The 18,366-nt window shown below is 35.1% G+C and overlaps 1 long non-coding RNA gene across 1 annotated transcript; it reads right to left on the reverse strand.

Annotated features, from left to right (window-relative positions):
* Positions 1–6,302: 6,302 nt before the first annotated feature.
* LOC137636397 (uncharacterized) lies at positions 6,303–17,723 on the reverse strand. Its single transcript, XR_011043087.1, has 3 exons — positions 17,588–17,723; positions 6,624–6,657; positions 6,303–6,443 (listed from the first exon to the last, which is right to left on the reverse strand). It is a non-coding gene; the product is annotated as an uncharacterized lncRNA (long non-coding RNA).
* Positions 17,724–18,366: the final 643 nt, after the last annotated feature.

The raw sequence follows: 18,366 nt of genomic DNA on the forward strand, positions 1-18,366 counted from the left end.
CGTATAATGTAAGGGGATTAAAGTTGAAAGCGTATAATGTAAGGGGGTTAAAGTTGAAAGCGTATAATGTAAGGGGATTAAAGTTGAAAGCGTATAATGTAAGGGGATTAAAGTTGAAAGCGTATAATGTAAGGGGATTAAAGTTGAAAGCGTATAATGTAAGGGGATTAAAGTTGAAAGCGTATAATGTAAGGGGGTTAAAGTTGAAAGCGTATAATGTAAGGGGATTAAAGTTGAAAGCGTATAATGTAAGGGGATTAAAGTTGAAAGCGTATAATGTAAGGGGATTAAAGTTGAAAGCGTATAATGTAAGGGGATTAAAGTTGAAAGCGTATAATGTAAGGGGATTAAAGTTGAAAGCGTATAATGTAAGGGGGTTAAAGTTGAAAGCGTATAATGTAAGGGGATTAAAGTTGAAAGCGTATAATGTAAGGGGATTAAAGTTGAAAGCGTATAATGTAAGGGGGTTAAAGTTGAAAGCGTATAATGTAAGGGGATTAAAGTTGAAAGCGTATAATGTAAGGGGATTAAAGTTGAAAGCGTATGATGTAAGGGGATTAAAGTTGAAAGCGTATGATGTAAGGGGATTAAAGTTGAAAGCGTGTGATGTAAGGGGATTAAAGTTGAAAGCGTATGATGTAAGGGGATTAAAGTTGAAAGCGTATAATGTAAGGGGATTAAAGTTGAAAGCGTATGATGTAAGGGGATTAAAGTTGAAAGCGTATGATGTAAGGGGATTAAAGTTGAAAGCGTATAATGTAAGGGGATTAAAGTTGAAAGCGTATAATGTAAGGGGATTAAAGTTGAAAGCGTATAATGTAAGGGGATTAAAGTTGAAAGCGTATAATGTAAGGGGATTAAAGTTGAAAGCGTATAATGTAAGGGGATTAAAGTTGAAAGCGTATAATGTAAGGGGATTAAAGTTGAAAGCGTATAATGTAAGGGGGTTAAAGTTGAAAGCGTATGATGTAAGGGGATTAAAGTTGAAAGCGTATAATGTAAGGGGATTAAAGTTGAAAGCGTATAATGTAAGGGGATTAAAGTTGAAAGCGTATAATGTAAGGGGATTAAAGTTGAAAGCGTATAATGTAAGGGGATTAAAGTTGAAAGCGTATAATGTAAGGGGATTAAAGTTGAAAGCGTATAATGTAAGGGGATTAAAGTTGAAAGCGTATAATGTAAGGGGATTAAAGTTGAAAGCGTATAATGTAAGGGGATTAAAGTTGAAAGCGTATAATGTAAGGGGATTAAAGTTGAAAGCGTATAATGTAAGGGGATTAAAGTTGAAAGCGTATAATGTAAGGGGATTAAAGTTGAAAGCGTATAATGTAAGGGGATTAAAGTTGAAAGCGTATAATGTAAGGGGATTAAAGTTGAAAGCGTATAATGTAAGGGGATTAAAGTTGAAAGCGTATAATGTAAGGGGATTAAAGTTGAAAGCGTATAATGTAAGGGGATTAAAGTTGAAAGCGTATAATGTAAGGGGATTAAAGTTGAAAGCGTATATGTGTAAGGGGATTAAAGTTGAAAGCGTATAATGTAAGGGGATTAAAGTTGAAAGCGTATAATGTAAGGGGATTAAAGTTGAAAGCGTATATGTAAGGGGATTAAAGTTGAAAGCGTATATGTAAGGGGATTAAAGTTGAAAGCGTATAATGTAAGGGGATTAAAGTTGAAAGCGTATAATGTAAGGGGATTAAAGTTGAAAGCGTATAATGTAAGGGGATTAAAGTTGAAAGCGTATAATGTAAGGGGATTAAAGTTGAAAGCGTATATGTAAGGGGATTAAAGTTGAAAGCGTATGATGTAAGGGGATTAAAGTTGAAAGCGTGTATGTAAGGGGATTAAAGTTGAAAGCGTATAATGTAAGGGGATTAAAGTTGAAAGCGTATGATGTAAGGGGATTAAAGTTGAAAGCGTATGATGTAAGGGGATTAAAGTTGAAAGCGTATATGTAAGGGGATTAAAGTTGAAAGCGTATAATGTAAGGGGATTAAAGTTGAAAGCGTATAATGTAAGGGGATTAAAGTTGAAAGCGTATAATGTAAAGGGGATTAAATATAATAGCATAAAAGGGCATTAAAGTTAAAGCGTAAAAGGGGTTAAAATATTATGTAAAAAGACCAAGTTTAAACAGATGAAATGCAACAGAAAAAAACTGAGAATTTTGTATTTTAAATTATTTAGTGATGAGGAAAAGGAACGAAGAGCGAATATCTATGACAGTTTCAAATAAAGTTAGATTACACTTAATATGCGAAAAGAAACACTTGAGAGAGTACAGTATTTACGAGACAAAATGTACCTCTAAGAAAACACAACTTAAAAAGACGAAAGTAGATCAGTCTTCTATAATACAGGGATATTTAATGCCAGGAAGCAAGGATATACAGTAAGATACAGTAAGGAATACAATAGAATATTACTTGTATGATTGAACGGTTTACTAGGCAAGCTTTTGGGGGGGGGGGCTGAATAAAACTATGTTCAGATTTAAAATGGAGGACTAATTGAAAATGGGCAAGAAATAAAGATTTAAAGCAATTCTACACCAACACATTTAAATAAAAGATTCAAAAGCAAATAGTGAATATGATAAGGACAGTAAGAGAGAGAGAGAGAGAGAGAGAGAGAGAGAGAGAGAGAGAGTTACAAGGATTAAGGATGTCTCAAGACCTTTTAGTCCATCCGCGGAGACTCCATTTCCTCTTTGGTGGAGCGATTTAGTTTAAGCATTTAGAGAGTTCTTATGATCTTGTCTAACTTATTCTTGAACTCGTTAACCGTGTTACTGAGAGAGAGAGAGAGAGAGAGAGAGAGAGAGAGAGTTGGAGATTCCATTTCCTCTTGGGTAGAGCGATTTAGTTTAAGCATTTAGTGAGTTCTTATGATCTTGGTCTAACTTATTCTTGAACTCGTTTACAGTGTTATTGTTAACTACATCCACTGGACGTCTATTCCAATTATTTGCAATTTTGTATGAGAAAGAGAGAGAGAGAGAGAGAGAGAGAGAGAGATTTAAGTAATCAGGACTTATGAATTTATGAATTAGGGCCACAAGAGCATTTAGCCCTATAAACGAAGTTGGATAGTAAGCAAGTTCTTGGCAATTCAGATATAGGAGAAAGCTAAAAAGTGGTTGCAGTTGGACCCCAAAGGAGCAAGGAGAAAACAATTTAGTTATGTCTACAGTGCTCCGCGGGTGGTGCACTAATTGCCCTATCCATCTACCACTGGTTACTGGTACTTTAGGAGAGAGAGAGAGAGAGAGAGAGAGAGAGAGAGAGAGAGAATATAAGATGGAACTGAGTGAGGTGTCATTTCTGGTACTTTAGGAGAGAGAGAGAGAGAGAGAGAGAGAGAGAGAGAGAGAGAATATAAGATGGAACTGAGTGAGGTGTCATATTTCTGGTACTTTAGGAGAGAGAGAGAGAGAGAGAGAGAGAGAGAGAGAGAAATATAAGATGAAACTGTTAGGTGTCATATTTCTGGTCCTGAGAGAGAGAGAGAGAGAGAGAGAGAGAGCATCATATCCAACTTAGATTAGAATATAAGATGGAATTGAGTAGGGTGTGAGATCTGATTGAAGCAATGTATGAAAGGTCATTGACCTAGGAAGATGTCATATAGAAGAGTATGAATGGTTGTTTATATGGAGGCTATACGAATGTGGGTGTAGATGTAAGGGGAAATTTGGAATAGATAAATGAAGTAATTCCTTAGTTTATTATGTACTTTTAGTCAAAATTAAATGTAAATAACATTTTTAAATAACTGAAGTAGTGCTGTTTAACTATCTAGATTAAGAAAAGGATATTTGTGTGTTGAAGGGTCTAGTGAAATTAAGATATAAAAAGGCCCATGGAAATTACTTTAGTGTAAAATGTCTAAAAACATCAGCTAAAGAGACTAGTAATTTAGACACGTTTTGTAAAGAGAAGAGGACCATGTTTTAAAAGGGTCATAACCAAGGAAGTTGATCAGCTAAAGAGACTGGTGATTTGGACACGTTTTGTAAAGAGAAGAGGACCATGTTTTAAAAGGGTCATAACCAAGGAAGTTGATCAGCTAAAGAGACTAGTGATTTAGACACGTTTTGTAAAGAGAAGAGGGTCATCTTCGTAAAAGGGTCATAACCAAGGAAGTTGATCAGCTAAAGAGACTAGTGATTTGGACACGTTTTGTGAAGAGAAGAGGACCATGTTTTAAAAGGGTCATAACCAAGGAAGTTGATCAGCTAAAGAGACTAGTGATTTAGACACGTTTTGTAAAGAGAAGAGGGTCATCTTCGTAAAAGGGTCATAACCAAGGGAAGTTGATCAGCTAAAGAGACTAGTGATTTAGACTCGTTTTGTAAGAGAAGAGGACCATGTTTTAAAAGGGTCATAACCAAGGAAGTTGATCAGCTAAAGAGACGTGATTTGGACACGTTTTGTAAAGACAAGAGGACCATCTTCGTAAAAGAGTCATAACCAAGGAGGTTGATCAGCTAAAGAGACTAGTGATTTGGACACGTTTTGTAAAGAGAAGAGCACCATGTTTTAAAAGGGTCATAACCAAGGAAGTTGATCAGCTAAAGAGACGTGATTTGGACACGTTTTGTAAAGACAAGAGGACCATCTTCGTAAAAGAGTCATAACCAAGGAGGTTGATCAGCTAAAGAGACTAGTGATTTGGACACGTTTTGTAAAGAGAAGAGCACCATGTTTTAAAAGGGTCATAACCAAGGAAGTTGATCAGCTAAAGAGACGTGATTTGGACACGTTTTGTAAAGACAAGAGGACCATCTTCGTAAAAGAGTCATAACCAAGGAAGTTGATCAGCTAAAGAGACTAGTGATTTGGACACGTTTTTGTAAAGAGAAGAGCACCATGTTTTAAAAGGGTCATAACCAAGGAAGTTGATCAGCTAAAGAGACTAGTGATTTGGACACGTTTTGTAAAGAGAAGAGCACCATGTTTTAAAAGGGTCATAACAAGGAAGTTGATCAGCTAAAGAGACTAGTGATTTACACATGTTTTGTAAAGAGAAGAGGACAATGTTTTAAAAGGGTCATAACCAAGGAAGTTGATCAGCTAAAGAGACTAGTGATTTACACATGTTTTGTAAAGAGAAGAGGACCATGTTTTAAAAGGGTCATAACCAAGGAAGTTGATCAGCTAAAGAGACTAGTGATTTAGACACGTTTTGTAAAGAGAAGAGGGCCAGCTTCGTAAAAGGGTCATAACCAAGGAAGTTGATCAGCTAAAGAGACTAGTGATTTACACATGTTTTGTAAAGAGAAGAGGACCATGTTTTAAAAGAGTCATAACCAAGGAAGTTGATCAGCTAAAGAGACTAGTAATTTAGACACATTTTGTAAAGAGAAGAGGGCCAGCTTCGTAAAAGGGTCATAACCAAGGAAGTTGATCAGCTAAAGAGACTAGTGATTTAGACACGTTTTGTAAAGAGAAGAGGACCATGTTTTAAAAGGGTCATAACCAAGGAAGTTGATCAGCTAAAGAGACTAGTGATTTAGACACATTTTGTAAAGAGAAGAGGGCCAGCTTCGTAAAAGGGTCATAACCAAGGAAGTTGATCAGCTAAAGAGACTAGTGATTTACACATGTTTTGTAAAGAGAAGAGGACCATGTTTTAAAAGAGTCATAACCAAGGAAGTTGATCAGCTAAAGAGACTAGTGATTTGGACACATTTTGTAAAGAGAAGAGGGCCAGCTTCGTAAAAGGGTCATAACCAAGGAAGTTGATCAGCTAAAGAGACTAGTGATTTACACATGTTTTGTAAAGAGAAGAGGACCATGTTTTAAAAGGGTCATAACCAAGGAAGTTGATCAGCTAAAGAGACTAGTGATTTGGACACATTTTGTAAAGAGAATAGGGCCAGCTTCGTAAAAGGGTCATAACCAAGGAAGTTGATCAGCTAAAGAGACTAGTGATTTACACATGTTTTGTAAAGAGAAGAGGACCATGTTTTAAAAGAGTCATAACCAAGGAAGTTGATCAGCTAAAGAGACTAGTAATTTAGACACGTTTTGTAAAGAGAAGAGGACCATGTTTTAAAAGGGTCATAACCAAGGAGGTTGATCAGCTAAAGAGACTAGTGATTTAGACATGTTTTGTAAAGGGAAGAGGACCATCTTCGTAAAAGGGTCATAACCAAGGAAGTTGATCAGCTAAAGAGACTAGTAATTTACACATGTTTTGTAAAGAGAAGAGCACCATGTTTTAAAAGGGTCATAACCAAGGAAGTTGATAAAAAAAAAAAACCGCTTAAAGTCTATCTATTCAACCACTTACTTGTGACTACCACAGCATATATCAAACAGTTCAGTTGCAGCAGAGAGCCGGGAAGAGAAGATATGGTTATGTCTGAGTGTCTTTGGAGATAAGACACCTCAATTATGATGAAGATGAGGACGAATTTCTTCCTAGAGTCACGTGACCTAAGACAGGCTCTTTGTCAACTATGTTCAACCTCTGAAAAGGGAAATAAATTAATATTCTAGTAATTTATCTCTCATTATATTCAGTTTTTCAATACAGAAATATTTTGTAGTAGAGAGAGAGAGAGAGAGAGAGAGAGAGAGAGAGAGAGAGAGAATTTCTTCCTAGAGTCACGTGACCTAAGACAGGCTCTTTGTCAAGTATGTTCAACCTCTGAAAAGGGAAATAAATTAATATTATAGTAATTTTCTCTCATTATATTCAGTCTTTCAATACAGAATATTTTGTAGGGGAGAGAGAGAGAGAGAGATGAGAGAGAGAGAGAGAGAGAGTTTTGTTATTTTTAATAATGACATGATTATCAGAGATAAAAATGGAAAACTAATGTGCTCCAGCGTACAGCTACTAGACGTCTCCTTAGTTTCCCGTGAAGTGTAAAAGAATGAATGAAGCCAACTGTACCAGTACCCAAAGGTCCTTCCTCCCAGCAGCAGGAGTTCGAATCTAGTTTTCATAATGCTGTACTTCTGTGTTTAATCTCTTTTAATCTCTAGAGGTAAAAAATGCTCCAATGTATTATCTGTCTCTCTACACAACACACAAAGCTTGTCATTTTCATTTCCCGTTTTTAAATTTCTTTTGATTCTAACTTATTCAATATTGTCTTCACGATTATCAATTTTTCTACAAACCTCAACTTTGTAATTCCTTCTATTTTTCTCGGTTTGGTCATTTCTGACAGAGGCTATTGTGTACGAACTAGAAATGCTTACCATAAAAAAAACTTAAGCAGAGAAGTGTAGGCCTACTAGGCCCTGTCCTTCTCCTATTTTTACATCCATACAATTAGTCTATCGAAGTATCACAGAAATGGAGTGATGATCAAGATTTTTTTGCGGATGATACACAATTTTACTTCTCTATAAATGATATTGATAATACAGCTTAGAATTAAAAGAAGAAAACTCTCACTAGTGTTAAGAAATGGATAAGGAACAACTAGAACTAGATTAGGATTAAATTATAGTTGCAAGAAAGAATAAAGATACGTTGGTGATATCTATATATACCATTATATTTATTTGAGTTCGTTACCTAGGCGTACACTGGACTAACTTGCCTCTTAGTAGATATCACCTTAGAAAATTTTGTTTTCGTAAAGAAATATCTGGATTGGTGTAAATATCAACCACAATGGCATTTAATATCGAATTGTTCTGGTACGAAACTTGGGAATTAGCTGTGATTTTGCCAGACTCAAATATACTATCTATTGTAACAACCAAAATGTAATTTAAGGCGTTACGAAACATTATAAACGGTGAAGCAAGATTCAACTCTCTCTCTCTCTCTCTCTCTCACTCTCTCTCTCTCCTCTCTTCAGGGAAGGTTTACTCCTGCTATGATTGAACTACTCTGACTGCCTATTAGAACTAGGATAAATTTCAAGATATTGCACGAATTAAGTTATCAGAACTAGAAGTCCAACATATTTAAGATAATTACTTGCTTGAGGGTACACTCGGGCGCACTATTCTATCTTATTCATCTTCCTCTTGTTTTGTTAAAATTTTATGGTTTATGTAAGAAATTATTTGTTTTAATGTTGTTACTGTTCTTAAAATATTTTATTATTTCTTGTTTCCTTTAATCACTGGGCTATTTTTCCCTGTTGGAGCCCCTGGGCTTAGCATTCTGCTTTTCCAACAAGGGTTGTAGCTTAACAAGTAATAATAATAATAATAATAAATTAACGCAAAGACAAGAATAATTACGATTTCTTGATCTTTCAAATATGTGCCCTTAATATTGCATAGCAAGCTCCCACTAGATAACTCGAAGGACTGGTGATATTGAGGCCATCAAAAAGTTATAGGATTCCTATAAGCCCAAGGGCTTCAACAGGAAAATAGCTCGGTGAGGAAAAGAAACAAGGAAAAAAGAACAGATTAAAGAAAACAGGCCTTAAAGAAAGGTAAATGCAACTAGACTGACCCGTGTTTTTACCACTCCACGGTCTACGGTCAGACGTCCTGAATTCGCCAGAAACCAATTCTTTATGGTTAAGTTTTAATTATGCATGTAATCAAGTGGTTTCTTAGTTCTTAAATCAAATCAAATCTCGATGTGTAGCAATTCTCTCATATATTTTTGGTGCAGAAAAAAATTGTAGGCCTACTCTCTTCGTGTTCATGAGATATAATTCGTTTGAGCTATTGAAGTTAGTTTTAAGTGGATATAACTAATAGCCTTGATCAGCGTAGTACTCGCTTGCCCCTTGCCACTTTGAATGAAATATGTTTTATGAAGATTTTCAAATTAGAAGAGATATAAGTTCTGGATTCTTAACCATTTTTTTTCAGCCTTCTGGTAATAGGCCGTAGATGTTAGTCTTTGCAACTACAAAATTATTCTCTCTCTCTCTCTCTCTCTCTCTCTCTACTCTCTCTCTCCTCTCTCTCTCTCTACTTTAAGAGCTGCTTTTCTGGACCTCTACTGTTGGAGAACCCTACTCTTTACAAAACTTTGGGGGGGAAAAAATTATTTGTATTGTCATGTCGAACAGATTATAGCCCAAAAAGAGAATTCTGAACTGAATGAATATAAAATTTCGATTCTCTTGAATAAATCACTTCTATTTTGAAGGCCCCAGATATTGACAATTTCCTGTGGCCCACCTGAAATTAGAAGATTGGTGTTGGGGGAGACTCCACATACTTGTTTTGGGTTTAAATCCAACCCTCCACTGAAGCTGAGTAAACTACTTCTCGGGCGAGTCCATATTAATCATCTAACGAAACATTTTCATTATAACTTATACAATTCTTTGATTGTAGCATCTTCCAAATCATACGATCTTGTGAAAAGTAATGTCTTTAGTTTCTTCTTAAATTCAATTGCTCCCTTTAGGTCCTTCATTTCAGTTGGCAGATTATTATAATGTCTAGGCGCACAGTAGCTAAAAGCCCTTTCACCAAATTTACTATTTGTTCTTGGTTCAGATAGCCTAATACCCACTGTTCAGTTTTCCGAAATTAACATTAAGATTTAAACCACCAACACCTTAGTGGTCTAACATACATCTGAATGATAATGATAATTTAAGTCTGAAAATGGACTTAAAAACAGTTTAAGTCTATTCAACAAATGTCAAATTAAGAGACATAAGACTTTTTGTTTTCTAATTATTTCGATCATGTGGATTTGACGATAAACGAGTAATATGCTGTGTGAAATGCTGAATGCCTTGGAATGTATACGATAAGACTTGAGGGGTACTCAGTAGAGAGCAGACCTCCGCCAGGGCAGTTTATTTATAGACCTTTTGGACTGATTTTGGGCACAGTGTAAAATCCGGACGTCGGATGCCGTCCGGGAGAATAGAAAACCGCTTGTATCACCGGGAAAGTGGTAATTTTCACTGATACTTTCTGTTATTTCCTGAATAAATTAATTTTGATTTTTACCTTTTCTTAATTGTTTTATTATTTCTTTCAATTGAGTATATTTGCTTATATTTATGGTTATGGGAAATAATATGGTGTAGGGTGGTGGATTAGTTGGTTAGACTGTCAACTGCCTTCCCGTGGCTCTGACTGGGCAACAGGCACAGGCTATTATAAAACGAATAAAAACAAATTGATTGATGAAATTTCAGTACATTTCAAGTGAAATAGGCTTCATTTCTTACATGTAGTATCCTGTGTCTGGCTAAAGGTGGCAACATTTTAATTGGTTAGTGGATCATACTATACCTATTGGCAACTAAATGCAGAGTAAAGGGAGTGGTAGGCCCTTTCTCCTTATGTTACTTTACAGCCGGGTAAATTCTTATCTGTGACTGCTGATTGGCGACATCCGGCTTTTATCCTAACAGGGTAAAATAGCGGGCAGTTTAATAGTGTAATGTTGACGTCCGATTGAGATTATTCTCAATAACATGAAAATAACCCAATATTTTTCGAACATTTATTCAGAAAATAACAGAAAGTATCAGTGAACATTACCAGTCACAAAAAAAAAGAGGTGTATTTTCGCGTCTTTCCCGGTGATACAAGCGATTTTCTATTCTCCCGGACGGCATCCGACGTCCGGATTTTACACTGTGCCCTGATTTGGCGCGTCTGTGATCTTAACTTTTGACCTTCCGAAATGTAATAATTTCCAGCTTTTTACATAACAGTTAATCCCTGCAAGTTTCATTACTCTACAATTAAAAATGTTGCCAGGAAGGTGTTCACAAACAAACAAACACACACATACACACTGACAAACTAACACACAAACAGGGGTTAAAAGATAACCACCTTCCAACTTCGTTGACAGTGATAATGACTGCCAAGGTCCTGTAGAAAGCAGGGTACCCCTGCAGTATAGGACCAGATAAGCAGCCCCTAAAGTAATGAGAGAGAGAGAGAGAGAGAGAGAGAGAGAGAGAGAGAGAGAGAGATCCTTTTGTAGTTATATATGGCTAAGGCAACATAGCCCTGTTATCAAAGGGAAGAAGAAATGGTTAAGAAATACAGATCCTATATCTTCTCATCCGTATTTTTGAGGAGTCTTCATAAAACTATTTCATTCAAGGTAGCTAGGGAAAGTGGGTACTATTCTGATCAAGGCTATAGTTATGCTAACTTAAAACTTACTTAAATAGTTCCAGCGACTTGTATCTACTAAACACGAGAAGAGTATGCAATTTTTTCTGCCCAAATAAATATTTAAGAGAAATGCTAAACATCGTGCAGCCAACGAATCGTGTTGACACGAGAATATTAACGGACGATTTCGTGTTATTGGAACCCAGATGTGTCTACTGTAAGTTATAGAGCTTTCAAATATGCGGTTCCACTGAAAAACTGAACATATGAAGATACTTTATTTTCATAGTGTTAGGTTACCGTGAATTTGACAACACACATTACACTAAGATAAAAAAAACAACAACAACAAATGCAGCCGTTTCTAATACACTGCTGGACAAAGGCCTCGGACACGGCCTTATTCGTGTCTTTGGTTTGGCCATTTTCAACACCACGCTGGCCACTGAAGACTTACGATGATAGAACTATTAAAAGACATAACACATGTTTAAAGGTTTAAAGGCCACTCATGAATGGCAGAGGCAAGGGACAATGAAATTGCACTATCAAGCAGGACAATGCCCTAGAGACTGAACATATATACATATGATCAGCGCCCAAGCCCCCTCTCCATCCTGGCTAGGACTAAGGAGGGCCAGGCAATGGCTGTTGATGACTCAGCAGATGGACCTATAGGCTTCCCCAAAAACCCGATCCTTAGCTCACAAGGATGGTGAGGTTGCAGCGACCAAAGAAACTAACGAGTTTGAGCGTGAGAAGGGTAAGGAAAACTTGTACATGTGTACATGTGATCATGGAAGTGAATTTAAACGAATAATAAAATAATGACATGGATGACATTGCGTTCTTTGTGATCGAAGTGGCATTGATGTAAATATTCACTTTCTTATTAAAATTTAAATTCGAGAATTGATAAGTAAGAAATATTTCCGTCTTACTTGTATACTTGTTTTGGGTTTAAATCCAACCCTCCACTGAAGTCGAGTGAACTACTTTCTCGGGCGGGTCCATATCAATCATCTAACGAAACATTTTCATTATAACTTATACAATTCTTTGATTGTAGCATCTTCCAAATCATATGATCTTGTGAAAAGTAATGTCTTTAGTTTCTTCTTAAATTCAATTTCTCCCTTTAGGTCCTTCATTTCAGTTGGCAGTTTATTATAATGTCTAGGCGCAAAGTAGCTAAAAGCCCTTTCATCAAAAAGACTCTCTTATCTAAGTGTTTTGACAATAAACACCAGATATGCAATTTGATATGCAGTGTGGCATAATATGCAAGATACTAAAGAATGTATACGATAAATTGAACGTTGGGTAGTGAGTAGAGATCCCAGCAATAGAGGACTGGAAAGCAGTAACCCTTTAAAGTAGAAAAATTCTAGGTTTTATAGTCAAACTGTGGTATTACCAGGTTTAACCACTGCAACTCCATCTATTACAATTTACCAAAAGTGCAACTTAAGAAATTACAAAACATAAAAAGAAGAGAAGCAAGACTGATAAAAGGTGTCCCACCTAGAGAAAGGATCACCCCTATACAAATTGATTTACACTGGCTGCCGATAAAAACGAAGATTGAATTTAAAATATGTACAATAACCCACCAAGTTATCGGAACCGGTCGTCCAAAATACTTAAGAGAATTGCTACATATTGCGCAGTCAACAAATCGTGTCGACACGAGAATAGTTACAGATGGCTTCAAACTGTTAGAACCTAGATATATGTCTACTGTAGGCTCCAGAGCCTTTAAATATGCGGCCCCGAGACTATATAATAAACTCCCACGATACATCCGAATGATTGAAGATATTATGGTTTTCAAGAGGAAACTGAAGATTTTCTTATTCATTCAGTCATACAATAGTGACGATTTAACAGTAAATGAACAATACGCGATATGAAACGTTAAATACTTAGAACAAGATAAAACGACAGTGGAGGTCCTGTAGAGAGTGGGGTTCCCCTGCTGTATGGGACCGGAAAAGCAGCCAACATGTAAAGAAAGTAAAAGAATTCTCCCAAATAACATATTCTTACATATCCAGGTATCTAAATAAGGCAGAAAATTAGTCCTTTGCAGCTTGTATCAGGCTCTAAAGTTTGTTGTAAAGTTTCAATAACATTTGGAACGGATTAATAGTCAGCACTAAGTTATTACAAGTTTGTTATTATTCCAGTGACATGTCACAGCTCCTTTAAATCAATGCCGTTTGCACCAGTGCTTATGTTGGTTGCAAGTCTTAGCCCCACTTTGAATTACGCTAAAAAATCTCCCTGACATGGATGTAGAGAGAGAGAGAGAGAGAGAGAGAGAGAGAGAGAGAATTTTGAATGTTTTATTTGGTTGAAATATACGAAATATAAATGTGCACAAAATGTGCATTCCCTTGATGAGAGAGAGAGAGAGAGAGAGAGAGAGAGAGAGATTGTCACGTCCTCTTAGTGGGGGAAATATTGTTTTATATACTTTTTAATAGATAAATGATCCTATGGTTTAAAATAATCGACACTATTTTCCCCAACGCTTGAAACATTCTCTATCACCCCCGTCAAAAAACACCCCAGGTAAGTCACCCCAAACTTCACCCCGGACCATTTGGGGTGAGGGAGGGTGATTAACACTAACGTGGTCTTGAAAATGAACTTCTTGAACTGTTCAATACCAGCTAAAACTACTCACGAGTTAACAACAACACTATTAAATGTTCAAAACTTCACCAGAGCTAGTCATATAGTAACCGTGTCTGTTCGTAGTTGAGATTTTGGTCATTTCGTAATCTTTTTATTTTTTTTTTGGTTATATTTCGTATCCTTATTTTTGGGGTTATAGATTATATTTCGTAACCTTGTTTTTTGGTTACATTTCGTATCCTTTTTCAGGAGGGTTATATTTCGTAACCTTATTTTTTGGTTATATTTCGTAACGTTTTTTGGTTATATTTTGTAAAACATTTTTTTTTATTATGATTCGTGACTTTTTTTCCTTTTTCGAAATCAACCGCTAGTTCTGATGGGTTACAAAACGCCCAAACATATACGCAAAGGACCCAGGATTAATCCTGCAAAGGACCTTGCATAATATACGGTTACGAAAAGAATAAAATCCTTTAATTTATACCACCACAAAGGAAAAAAATGCAAATTATTCTGGAAAAACTGCTGTTTTTATCAACAGCTCGATACTTTCGATAACTTTGTTAAATCTACAGTTGTTTACCTAAAGATATCTAATTAGTTGGAAAAAAATAAAATACTTCTAAAACTTGAATAGTTAACTATATTAACTAACTGCTTAATCACTCGTACATAATTATCCTTATTCTCTACCATAATTCATTGTTAATATAAGTACTAATAAATTACGTATGTAATAATGAAATTAATTAAATCAACCAATTAATTCATCAATAATAGATTACATCGGCAATAAGAAAATTACATCAGAAACAAAAATAACACTAGAAATTGATCAACTAAATATATCGGTAATTAAAAAATACAATAATTGATTAATTAAATAAATCGGTTATTTAAAGAATTAAACTAGGAATTGATCAACCAATTATATATATATAATATATATATATATTTATATATATATACATATATATATATACATATATATATATATATATATATATATACATATATATACATATACATATATATACATATATATATATATATATATATGTGTGTGTGTGTATATATATATATATATATATGCTTACGTAAAGACAAATGTTCGACAGAAATATTAAATCAACAAAAAAAATTCAATCAATTTACCATTTTGTAAAATTCAGGGTAATTTCTTGGCTATCTCGTCCTACACCACAATTATATTTTTTTCATTTTTTTTATCAAAATTATAAGTCACATGTCCTGCCCTACCCCAATCACAACTGGATGCAATTACTTAAAATTAGTCATTTAGGCCTACCTATTGGTTGAGTTGAGAGTTTTGAATGTTTTATTTATTTCCTTATTTCCTTTCCTCACTGGGCTATTTTTCCATATTGGAGCCCTTGGGCTTATAGCATCTTGCTTTTCCAACTAGGGTTGTAGCTTGGTTAGTAATAATAATAATAATAATAGCCTTAATATTCAGTCAACTGATGTGGTAACGTCCCTGACTGGTGAACGCCAGACTGAGGTTCGACTCCCGGTCAAACTCGACAGTTTCTATGGTCGCTGCAACCTCACCATCCTCGTGAGCTAGGGATGGGGATGGTTTGAGGAGCTTATAGGTCTATCTGCTGAGGAGTCAGCAGTCATTGCCTGATCCCCCTTAGTCCTAGCTTGGGTGGAGAGGGGGCTTGGGCGCTGGTCAGTCTCTAGGGCATTGTCCTGCTTGATAGGGCAATGTCACTGTCCATTGCCTCTGCCATTCATGAACGATTTTTAAACCTTTTAACTTCACTTTAGGAGCTGTTTCCAAGGTCCTATCACTTCGGGGCAATCCTACGCATTACAGGACCTATAAGTTCTGTTTATCCTATATAATGTTATGTATTTAAAGTATCACACAGCTTATTTTTTTGTTAATTTAACAAATTCAAATTCTCCAAGCACTTAGAAAACAAGTCTGTCTTCAGATTCTTATTGAAAGCCTTAATATCTTCAGTCTTTCGGATGTCTTGAGGGAGCTTGCTATAGAGTCATGGGGTAGTATATTTTTAAGCTCTAGAACCTAAAGTAGACATAAATCTTGGTTCCAGTAATTTAAAACCATCTGTTACTATCCTCGTGTGAACACGATTCCTTGGATGCACGATGTGTAGCAACTCAGATATTTTAGGAGAAAAAATTTGCATATAAGTATCAGATATGACTGCACGATGTGTAGCAACTCTTAGATATTTTAGAAGGAGAAAACTTTGCATATAAATATCAGATATGACTGCACGATGTGTAGCAACTCTTAAATATCTTAGAATTAGAAAAACTTTGCATATAAATATCAGATATGACTGCACGATGTGTAGAAACTCTTAGATATTTTAGAATTATAAGAAATTTCCATAAAAATGTGTTTATCAGATAAAGGTAGCTGGAACTAACATGTCTGAGGCCTTTGTCCTACATTCGACTAATCATGGATGATGATGAGGAAACCGAATAAAAATATACAGATATGAACTGGCATAAAAAGACCATAAACAGAAGGAAGTGGACTAACATGTCTAAGGCTATTGTCCTGCATTCGACTATATATTCGAGGAGAGAGAGAGAGAGAGAGAGAGAGAGAGAGAGAGCGGGAAGGTGGGTGAGGGAGTTTGAGAGAGAGAGAGAGAGAGAGAGAGAGAGAGAGAGAAAATTACGAATAGAACAACAGCGTATACTTTTAGTGGGTGGAAATGGCTTTTTAATATTTCGATAGACAAATGATGATCTTATAAATTTACGACAAATAAAATATTCTTCAGATTTCCCGTACCCTCAATGTAACCCCAGCTAAGAACCCCCCCCCCCCCCCAGGCATTCCCCAACTCCTAGGGGGTGATTTTAACAGAATTTTACCTCTTTTTCCCTTCACGAAAAAATTTAATGATAAATTGTAAAATCTTTTTTTTTTTTTTTTTTTTTTTTTTTTTTTGCTTCGGAGTAAATTAAATTGTTGTAATAACAGCTTCGACTTAATTACATCACTAAACTTATTAGATTAATCATACACTGATTATATCAATGCATTAATCACATATACTAATACTAAACATAAGTGCCAAGTTTCATAACTATTATAATTATGAATTACTTCAAATAGTAAATAAATCACACCAGTAATGTATATTTAACGAACTAAATTTAAACAGTATTTACAACTAATTAAAAAATCAAAGACATCACTAAACTTATTTTATCAATTATACACTGATTGTATAAATGCATTAATCATATATACTAATCATACTAAATATGTGTGCATCGTTTAATAACCTGATTGAATTATATCAGTAATAAATAAATCATATCAGTAATAAATAAATTACACAAGTAATGTTAATTTAAGTAATTCATACACTAATTTCAACTAAAAATCAAATACATCCGTAATAGATAAATCACCTGAATTATCGAAATACAGTATGGAAATTGCAGAGATCATTCACATGCCCGAAGGCGTTTCTTGGGTAGGTTCCCCTAGGCAAGAGGAACCACTACTCGCCCTACCCACTTTAATGTCAGGTAGGTGAGCACTTCCTTCGCTCTAATACTGGCTACTACCATTTTTCCAGCAATACGTTTTTAAGTTAATTAAATGTATGGATTCCGTATCGTTTATATGAACTCACGCAATAGAAAACGATGTCTCAGTGGCCCTACACATAACAGAAGCCAAGCGATTCTGAACCCATTTATTTCTAGATTTCTTGCAATTATTAAAAATTCTAATAATGTAGCCTTTTAATAAAACGTCAATGCAATTATTACGAACTCAAAAAATGCTACATTTCTAATATAAATGTGCTAATTACGATGTATAATATATAAATTTTAAATAAATTTCCAGGAACTATTTCCCAACTGACCTTCACACATCCAGGGTTCCAAGGAAAATGATCTGAAAACCGAGAATTTTTCTTCAGCCAATCAGAGACCTCCAACAGATACTATTTGGATGGCTGTCTCTTATTGGCTTAAACATTCTCTGTGTGACTAACAGGCTTAGAAGCTGCTCTCCTATTGGCTGAAGTCCCTTTTCAGTCTTTTTTTATTCCAATTGGATATTTTCAAAGCCTGTTTTTTAAAGAGAGCATTGACAATTTCAGCAATGTATTTGATATAGATTAATACTTTCCTTATGTATTTAGATTAATATTTCAAATTGGAAATTGGATCAAAGCAAAATTTTAATTTACTAAAATAAAAAAGTCAAGTAAAAAACTGAAAAAATGTATTGCTAACAACAAGCAAACCAGGTGATATCTTCCATGTAGTTACTGACTGTAGACTAATCGAATTTAAAACCTTATCTATATTTAGAATACTATATACATTTATGAGCCCCTGAGGCTTAAATATTCAATTTCATTCATCCAGTTCAATAATATGAAAAACATTTATAAGCCACTGAGGCTAAACGAATCAATTTCATTCCTAAATTTTAACAATATGAAAAACATTTATAAGCCACTGAGGCTAAAAGATTCAATTTCATTCATCCATTTTAGAAATGTGAAAAACATTTATAAGCCACTGAGGCTAAAAGATTCAATTTCATTCATCCATTTTAGAAATGTGAAAAACATTTATAAGCCACTGAGGCTAAAAGATTCAATTTCATTCATCCATTTTAGAAATGTGAAAA

The sequence above is a fragment of the Palaemon carinicauda genome, unplaced genomic scaffold (genome assembly GCF_036898095.1).
Source record: "Palaemon carinicauda isolate YSFRI2023 unplaced genomic scaffold, ASM3689809v2 scaffold286, whole genome shotgun sequence".
Lineage (NCBI taxonomy): Eukaryota > Metazoa > Arthropoda > Malacostraca > Decapoda > Palaemonidae > Palaemon > Palaemon carinicauda.